The sequence below is a fragment of the Colobus angolensis genome, unplaced genomic scaffold, assembly GCF_000951035.1.
Source record: "Colobus angolensis palliatus isolate OR3802 unplaced genomic scaffold, Cang.pa_1.0 Scaffold415, whole genome shotgun sequence".
Taxonomy (NCBI): Eukaryota; Metazoa; Chordata; class Mammalia; order Primates; family Cercopithecidae; genus Colobus; species Colobus angolensis.
The window spans coordinates 1,157,205-1,166,319 of record NW_012117544.1 but is presented as its reverse complement, the minus strand read 5'-3'; the positions used below and the strand labels follow the sequence as shown (position 1 = coordinate 1,166,319).

General features: G+C 43.9%; 1 gene segment (V, D, J or C); it reads left to right on the top strand.

Annotated features, from left to right (window-relative positions):
* Positions 1-4,049: 4,049 nt before the first annotated feature.
* Positions 4,050-9,115, top strand: part of LOC105521983 — a 659,966-nt gene continuing 654,900 nt past the window's right edge. The window contains exon 1 of the V gene segment in view: positions 4,050-4,076.

The following is a 9,115-nucleotide window of genomic DNA, read 5'->3' as shown; positions in this document are numbered from 1 at the left end:
GCGCCTGTAGTCCCAGCTACTCGGGAGGCTGAGGCAGGAGAATGGCGTAAACCTGGGAGGCGGAGCTTGCAGTGAGCTAAGATCTGGCCACCTGCACTCCAGTCCGGGCGACAGAGCGAGACTCCGCCTCAAAAAAAAAAAAAAGAAAAGAAAAGAAAAAAAAGACTTATGCCCTCGTAGCAGAGCCCAGCACTGATACCAAAATGGATGAAGGCTGATAGATAATCCCAGAATATTCTAGCTGATACCGACTTGTGGAAAAGAGAATCAAGTTAAAATATTGAGGTGATAAAGTGGCATCGCACAGTGAGGAGAAGAGAGCTTGGGTGGGGGAGGGTAGAGGAGCCATTTAGAGGGTTGGACAAGGAGGACACAGAATCTAAGGTAAGTTTGTGAGGAAAACTCCAGATGCTTCAGCGAAGATGGACAGTGTGAAGGCCATGGGACCAGCTCTGGTCACCGGGAGAGAGTGGTCAGATTCAGCACCGGTGTCTGGGGAGGAGGGACTGAAGCCTGGGGGAGGGGAGAGGGCAAGGCGGGCCTTAGGACCTGAGTGGGGCGCAGTGATCACACTGCTGGGGTGTCCTTCAAGTGCAAGGGGGCTGCAGGAAGGCTGGAGCTCATTGTCACGATGGAAACTTAGACAACAGTTCCCCAGCCTTGTTCAAAGGCATCACAGGCCTTTCTCCTCTCCACGTGGCAACAGGGAGATGAAAACTTATCTCTGAGATATGTAACATGTTAGTTCTCCATAACCTCTCCTGTCCCCTGGCTGAATTCCTATTTGGAAATAAAATGACTCTCCAGTTTTACATATGACATCCCCACTTCAAAAAAGTTCCAGAATGAGAAAGATCTGCCCTCCCTGACCCACTGGTGAGGAATCTCAGCCTTCAAAACAACCGGACTAAATCATTCATGCCATCTCCCAGGACAGCGTCATGGCAACCAGGCAGCTTATCTTATGGGTTTGGGCCACACACTGCCTGTCCCCAACATTGCAGCTGGGGACACTTACATGCTGAACTCATGGCCAGGAGATCTGGGGTCCAGACATGACAGGAAAAGGAAAAAGACCAGGATCTCTGCCTAAGTAGCCACACTGTGTGAATCCCTGCACCCTCCACCCTCATCTTCAGTTCGTGATGGGTGTTGTCTTGTGAAAACTGACAGCTGGGCAGAGACATAAGCAAGAGAGTCTCTGACCTGTGCACAAATCTCCATCTTGGGCTCTCTGGCCTTTCTGATATTCTTTTTACAGATCAATTCCGAGCCAAGACACATCCATGCTCATCAAGGAGGCATTGATAGGAGAATCAGGCAGCTTCAGGAGAGACAAGAAGCAGATAAACGCCCTCATGTTGGCCTCCTAAGCTCAGAGGAGAAAAAAGAAAGGGAAAGAAGTTCAAGAAGCCACAATAGAAGCCACTGATCACCATCACCTCAGCACCGGTCCTCCATCTGCCCCTCTTTCAAGTGAGGACCAGACTCAGGGGACAGCACCTGCACCTCCCCCTCTGTCCACACACTGCACAGGGAGCCTCCTTCTGCTCTCATCTCAAGGCGCTGCTCCACCAGGTCAACCATGTCACTGCTGAGAGTCTTCCCTCAGTCCTGGTCCCAGGGTCTGGGATCAGCAGCAACCTGGCTTTGACTCAGCCGTGACCCTGCCCCTTCAGGACACAAAGCCAACTATTAAAGCCATAACTGAACCCTCCTAGTTTACTCAAACCTTAGATTCTCCTTCTCAGTGTCCTTCTACAAAGTGCTGTCTCTATTAAGTAATTTCATGTTGTTTTCTCAGGTCTAGAGCTATTTGATTTCCAAAATTCTATATTCACTCTTCTGTTCTCATTCCCTGTCATGGCTCATTTCCACTCAGCAGCTAATGATGCCAACCATGTATCTACAGCCCATTGTCACAAAAAAGAAAGATGGGAGGGTTCTTAAATAAATAGAGGGTTAGCAAGAAAAGTTTCATTACCTCTTAGGAGTTACTCCAAGATCTAAGAAAATTAATTCCAGAGATTCAAGAGTTTACTCCTCAGAAACTACAGCACGAATACATTAGGTAGTGAATGTTCTTGGTCTTCTCAACGAATGACCTCTGAAAGGTCCAGAGTATACGTGTCAAAAAGTTAAGTGCATAACTTTCACAAGAATGTAGTATTAACTTATGTCAACAATTTTAATTTGTATATATATTTCTGAAAAAAAAAGCAGTATGATGGTAAAAGAAATGTAAAACAGCCTTTTAAAAACACAGTGCTTATAGTCCACCAGGATAGCACCTGTGAAGCAAATTTTCTTTGCTGAAGATGTACTGTCTTTTAGAAAAATAGCAAGATAGTTTGAATTTGTCTTCTTCTCTCACAGCAATCTAAAAATTAACATGATCCCATTTATATGAAATATCTAGAAATATACCTGTACATGTGGACATTCCCATCGCACCCCTCCCATCCAGGCTCTCCCAACGTGGAGTCTCCTCTTTTTCTGCCAACGTTCTCCCTATCTCCATGACTCTCCTACTGACACGTGGCTCCTTCCTGCCTTCCTCTCCAGTAGCCCCAGCAGATCAGGCCCATCCAGGGAACAAGCTCCTGGACTTGGGGAACAAAAGTGCATCTTCTTGGATTTCTGAAGAATTGCCCTGCCATGGTGTCTTTCTCAATCACAATTGCTCTTTCCTAGGAACCCACTTCTCCTATATCCTGTTATTTATCTGATGTTATTTATCTGTATCTACTTGGTGGACTTCCCTACATCTTCCCCTGAACCCCAGGAATCTTCAGGTCATGCCCATATGCCCTTGGTTCTCCTGTACTCCCTTCTTCCTTCTTCCCCTGTGATCCCACCACGTCGAGATCTCTTCTCAGACCCTGGAGTGCAGCAGGGACTTCTCTGGTCTCTGCCCCAGGGATTAAGGGGGTGGAATTGAGGACTCCTGTGCTCCTTCTATGCCTGCGTTTTCATCAGGGTTAGCTGCACAAGGTAGGGATTAGGCTGTCTAGATTAACATGGCATTTCCAGCGCTGCCCTCTATGCTCAGCAAAAGATACGTGCTCAGTAACTATTTGACAGAGACCTATCTCTTATCACATGGGCCACATTATACTGGACCCAAGATGGGGCTGACCTGGGAGAGGTAGCTGTGGACCTGCTCCTCACTCTGCCCTCACCCTAAGAGCTGATGGGGCATCCACCAGAAAGGGCATTCCTGGGCAGGGAGGGGGTCATGGGCAGCCGTGTCCTATGTGTGAGGCAAGGCTCAGCGCGGTCACAAGATCCAGATGACTATGACTGCAATTCTAGGGAAGTAGAGAGTGAAGATTGACCAGAATAACCCTCTGGGAATGTGCCCTGGGCATCCTAGAGGGAAGAGCTTCCCTTCTACTCAGCCCGGCAGGATCCACAGAGGAAGGAGAGCTCTGGCCACCAGGGAGGAGCCACATGAGAGGACATGGTGTCCCCACACGTGGGAAAGTGAGTCCATCAAAGTTGGTCCCTGGTCTGGGTTTGATCCTGTCCTATGAGGACATTGTGTAGTCACCACCTGAGTTCTCTGTAATAAACAGTGAGAACGCTACAGACAGATTCACTTGTGAGGAGCCCAGTAAAGTGGGAGAACTGCCCTGAGATCACAGGGAGAAGTCACAAGCACCTCCTGGCCTGGCCCTGAGAGGGGGCAGTGGACAGAACAGCGGGGAGGCAGAGGTGTCTCTGGAGGTTCTGGTCACCTTGTCTTACAACGGTTTGTCTTGGTCTGGACACCAGGGGGCGCTTGGGGACCATTCCTGAGAAGACTGGGGGTGATCAGAGCAGAACCAGCCACCTGCGCTGTCTAGTGTCCTCTGCTCAGGGCTCACAGCTGTGTCCTCACCACCCCCTGGGACCACACAACCCCACCCCTGCCACCCCTTGACATCCTCAGGCATAGAGGCCTGACCCAGGACCCAGGGTGGGATTAGAAAGCTGGGGGTCTGATTTGCATGGATGGACCCTCCCACTCTCAGAGTATGAAGAGGGGCAGGGAGAGATTTGGGGAAGCTCTGCTTCAGCTGTGGGCACAGGAGGCAGCACTCAGGACAATCTCCAGCATGGCCTGGTCTCCTCTCCTCCTCACCCTTGTCATTCACTGCACAGGTGACTGGATACAGGTCCAGGGGAGGGGTCCTGGGAAGTCCGTGAATGACTGGTTTCTCCTCTTGTCTCTAGAAGCAGAATCATGATTCCTGTGTCTCTCCAACTTCCAGGGTCCTGGGCCCAGTCTGTGCTGACACAGCCGCCCTCAGTGTCTGGGGCGCCCGGGCAGAAGGTCACCATCTCCTGCACTGGGAGCAGCTCCAACATTGGTGGTTATTATGTACACTGGTACCAGCAGCTTCCAGGAACGGCCCCCAAACTCCTCATCTATGACAATAATAAGCGACCCTCAGGGATTTCTGACCGATTCTCTGGCTCCAAGTCTGGTACCTCAGCCTCCCTGGCCATCACTGGGCTCCAGACTGAGGATGAGGCTGATTATTACTGCCAGTCCTATGACAGCAGCCTGAGTGCTCACACAGTGCTCCAGGCCCGGAGGGAACTGAGACAAGAACCCACTTCCTCCTCTTCCAGGAGGGTGAGGGCACGGTAGCTGCTGTTCAGGCCTGGTATGTGGCTTCCGTGGCTGCTGCTTCCTTCATGGTCCCAGGGGCATCCAGAGCCCTGCCTGGGAGTGGCGGCTCCTCCTCCCCTTCTGTCCTCAGAGTCAGAAACAGGGAATCCAGGAAACAGAATGTCCCTCTCCCTTAACTTGGGACACAGGGTCTCTACACTGAAGTCCTGGGCTCAGGTGGCAGGTCCAGTTGTGTCATCTCAGACCCATCTCTGATGGGGAACCCATGTATTCATTATTCTCCTTCCCCCAATTCCAGGAGTTTCCGGGGCTGTGTCTTCCTCTCCCTGCTCCTCATTGTGAGTCCCTGTGTTTCTTTTCTCCTGAGCCTATTGGTTTTCTTAACAAAACTCCTTTTATAAAGGAAAAATGCACACCTAGTAAACCAGCTGAATTTATAGCCTTAAATTAGGCCCATTTTGACATTTTTCTGGATCGTTGAAAATATCACCACCACTGAGCTATACAACCTGTGACCAACCACAGCAGCTCTTCAGGACACTTTGTCATCTCCTTCGCTCCCCGAATGCCCGCCTGGGCAGCCGGGAAACTGCCTTTGCCACTACTGTATGGTTTCCATTTTCTGAAACTCACTAGTGTTATCAAACACTATCTTCCCATTTGTTCGAGCTTCTTTCACTCTGCACGCTTCTTTTGAGATTCTCCCTGTTGTTGCTGAATTGCATCCCATTCTGCAGAGGGCTCATTACAACCTTGGAGGGTCCTAGGACTTTTTTTCTGATTCTGTTTATTTACTTATTTATTTTAATGTTTGAATTTGTTGTCCATCAAATCAAACTCTACGGGTGATGTTCATCTAAGATGACAAGAGTCAGTGAGGGCTTGTCTGGATTCCTGCTTCTTCATCTCTTGCCTCTGATTCTCTCTATAATGGGAGAGTTTCTCATCTTTTTTACATTTTTATATTTATTATTTTATTTTGGCTTTTAAGGCTTTTAGTGTTTTTTAAATTTTTTATTTCAATAGATTTTTGGGGAACAGATGGTGTTTTGCTACATAAATAAGTTTTTTAGTTGTGATTTCTGGGATTTTGGTGCACTCATCACCCAAGCAGGGAACACTGCACCCAATGTGTAGTCTTTTATCCCTCACCCCATCCCACCCTTTCTCCTGAGTCCCCAAAGTCCGTTGTGTCATTCTTATGTCTTTGTGTCCTCATAGCTTAGCTCCCATTTACGAGTGAAAACATACGATGTTTGCTTTTTCATTCCTGAGTTAATTCACTTACAATAATAGTCTCCAATTCCATCCAGGTTTCTGTTAATGCCATTATTTCATTCCTTTTTATGGCTGAGTAGTAGTCCACAGTATGTATGTCTGTGTATATATATATATATATATCACATTTGCTTTATCCACTTGTTGATTGATGGGCATTTGGGTTGGTTCTATGTTTTTGCAATTGCAAATGTGCTGCTATAAACATGAGTGTTCAACTATCTTTTTCATGTAATAACTTCTTTTCCCCTTGGTAGATACCTAGTAGTGAGATTGTTGGATCAAATGGTAGATCTGCTTTTAGTTCTTTAATGAATCTCCACACTCTTTTCCATAGTGGTTGTACTAGTTTACATTCCCAGCAATAGTGTAAAAGTGTTCCCTTTTCACCACATCCATGCCAACATCAATTGTTTTCATTTTTTTTATTATGCCCATTCTTGAGGGAGTAAGGTGGTATTGCATGTGGCTTTGATTTTCATTTCCCTAATCATTAGTGATCTTGAGCATTTTTTCCGTATGCTTGTCAGCCATATCTTCTTTTGAGAATTGTCTATTCATGTCCTTTGCCCACTTTTTGATGGGATCATTTGTTTTTTTATTGCTGATTAATTTGAATTCTTTGCAGATTCTGGATATTAATACTTTATTAGATGTATAGATTGTGAAGATTTTCTTTCACTCTGTGGGTTGTCAGTTAACTCTGCTGATTGTTTATTTTGCTCTGCAGCAGCTATTTCATTTAATTCAGTCCCATCTATTTATCTTTGTTTTTAATGCATTTGATGTTGGATTCTTGGTTATAAAGTGTTTGCTTAAGCTAATGTCTAGAGGGTTTTTTTCAATGTTATCTTCTAGAATTTCTAAGGTTTCAGGTCTTAGATTTAAGTCTTTGACCAATCTTTTGTTAGTTTTGTATAAGATGAGAGATGAGGATCCATTTTCATTCTTTTACATGTGGCTTGCCTATTATCTCAGCACCATTTGTTGAATAGCATGTCCTTTTCCCACTGTATGTTTTTGTTTGCTTTGTCAAAGATCAGTTGGCTCTAACTATTTTGCTCCATTTCTGCATTCTCTATTCTGTTACATTTGTCTATGTGCCTATTTTTACACCAGTACCATGCTGTTTGGTCATTATGGCTTTATAGTATAGTTTGAAGTCAGGTAATGTGATGCTTTCAGATTTGTTATTTTTGCATAGACTTGTTTCGGCTATGTGGGCTCTTTGTTGGTTCCATATGAATTTTAGTTCTACGAAGCTCTGTGAAGAATGATGGATGTATTCTGATGGAAATTGCATTAAACTTGTAGATTGTTTTGGCAGTATGGTCATTTTCACAATACTCATTCTATACATCTGTGAGCATAAAATGTATTTCCATTTGTGTCATCTGTGATTTCTTTCAGCAATGTTTTGCAGTTTTCCTTGTAGAGGTCTTTCACTTTCTTGGTTAGGTATATTTCTAAGTTTTGTTTTTTGGCAGCTATTGTAAAACGGGTTGAATTCTTGCTTTGATTCTCAGCTTGGTTGCTGTTGTTCTATAGCACTGCTACTGATTTGTGTCCCTTAATTTTGTACCCAAAAACTTGCTGAATTATTTCACTAGTTCTAGAAGCTTTTAGGGTGAGTCTTCAGGGTTTTCTAGGTATACAATCATATTATCAGCAAACAGTGACAGTTTGACTTCCTTCTTATCAATTTGGATACCCCTGATTTCTTTCTCTTGTCTGATTGTTCTGGTTAAGACTTCCAGTACTATGTTGAATAAAAGTGGAGAAAGTGGGCATCTTTTTCTTGTTCCATTTCTCAGGGGAAATGCTTTTAACTTTCCCCCATTGAGTATAATGTTGACTGTGGGTTTGCCATAGATAACTTTTGTTGCCATAAGGTATGGTCCCTTCTATGCCGATTTTGCTGAGGGTTTGAATCATAAAGGATGCTGGATTTTGTCAGATGCCTTTTCTGCATCTATTGAGATAATTATGTGACTTTGGGTTTTAATTCTGTTTATGTGGTGTATCACATTTATCAACTGGTGGATATTAAACCATCTCTGCATTTCTGGTATAAAAACAACTTGATCATGGTGGATTGTCTTTATGACAGCTGTTGGATTTGGGTAGCTAGTGTTTTGTTGAGGATTTTTGCATCTAGGTTCATCAGGAATATTGGTCTGTAGTTTATTTTTCTGTGATGTCCTCCCTGGTTTTGGTATTAGAGTGATACTGGCTTCACAGAACGATTTAGAAAGGATTCCCTTTTTCTCTATCTTGCTAAATAGTGTCAATAGGATTGGTACCAGTTCTTCTTTGAATATCTAATAGAATTCAGCTGTGAATCCATCTGGTCCTGAATTTTTTGTTGTTTGCAATTTTTTAAATTACCATTTCAATCTAGCGGCTTGTTATTGGTCTATTTAGAGTTTCTACATCTTCCTGGTTTAACCTAATAGTGTTGTATATTTCCAGGAGTTCATCTATCTCCTTTAAGATTCTAGTTTATGTACATAAAGGAGTTCATAGTAGCCTTTAATAATCTTTTGTATTTTTGTGGTATCAATAATAATATCTCCCATTTCATTTCTAATTGAGCTTATGTGGATCTTCTCTTTTCTTGGTTAATCTCACTAATGGTCTGCCAATTTTATTTATCTTTTCAAAGGACCAGCTTTTTGTTTCATTTATCTTTTGTATTTTTTTTATTTTGATTTCATTTAGTTCTGCTCTGACCTTCGTTATTTCTTTTCTTTTCCTGGGTTTGGGTTTGAATTGTTGTGATTTCTCCAGTTCTGTGAGGTGTGACCTTAGATTGTCTATTTGTGCTCTTTCAGACTTTCTGATGTAGGTATTTAACGCTATAAACTTTCCTCTTAGCACCACTGTTGCTGTATCCCAGAGCATTTGATTAGTTGCATTAAGATTTAGAACAACTGCAATCTTACTATCAGTCAACAGCTTTTTAATTCCTGAGGGTATGCCCTCATTTAATCCCGACAAGCTTTATTATTGCTTTTCAGGCAGTAGGCCCTGAGTGAAGAGATAGTGTTTGTGGCCTGGAGGTAAGGTTCTAAAATTTATCAAATATTAAATTGGTGCACAAGTAATTGCAGGTTTTACAAATAAAAGTAATGGCAAAACCCACAAGGACCTGTGCACCAACGTGATATAAACACTGGAGGACAGTTACATTTGAATTCAGTAAAAACAATGATA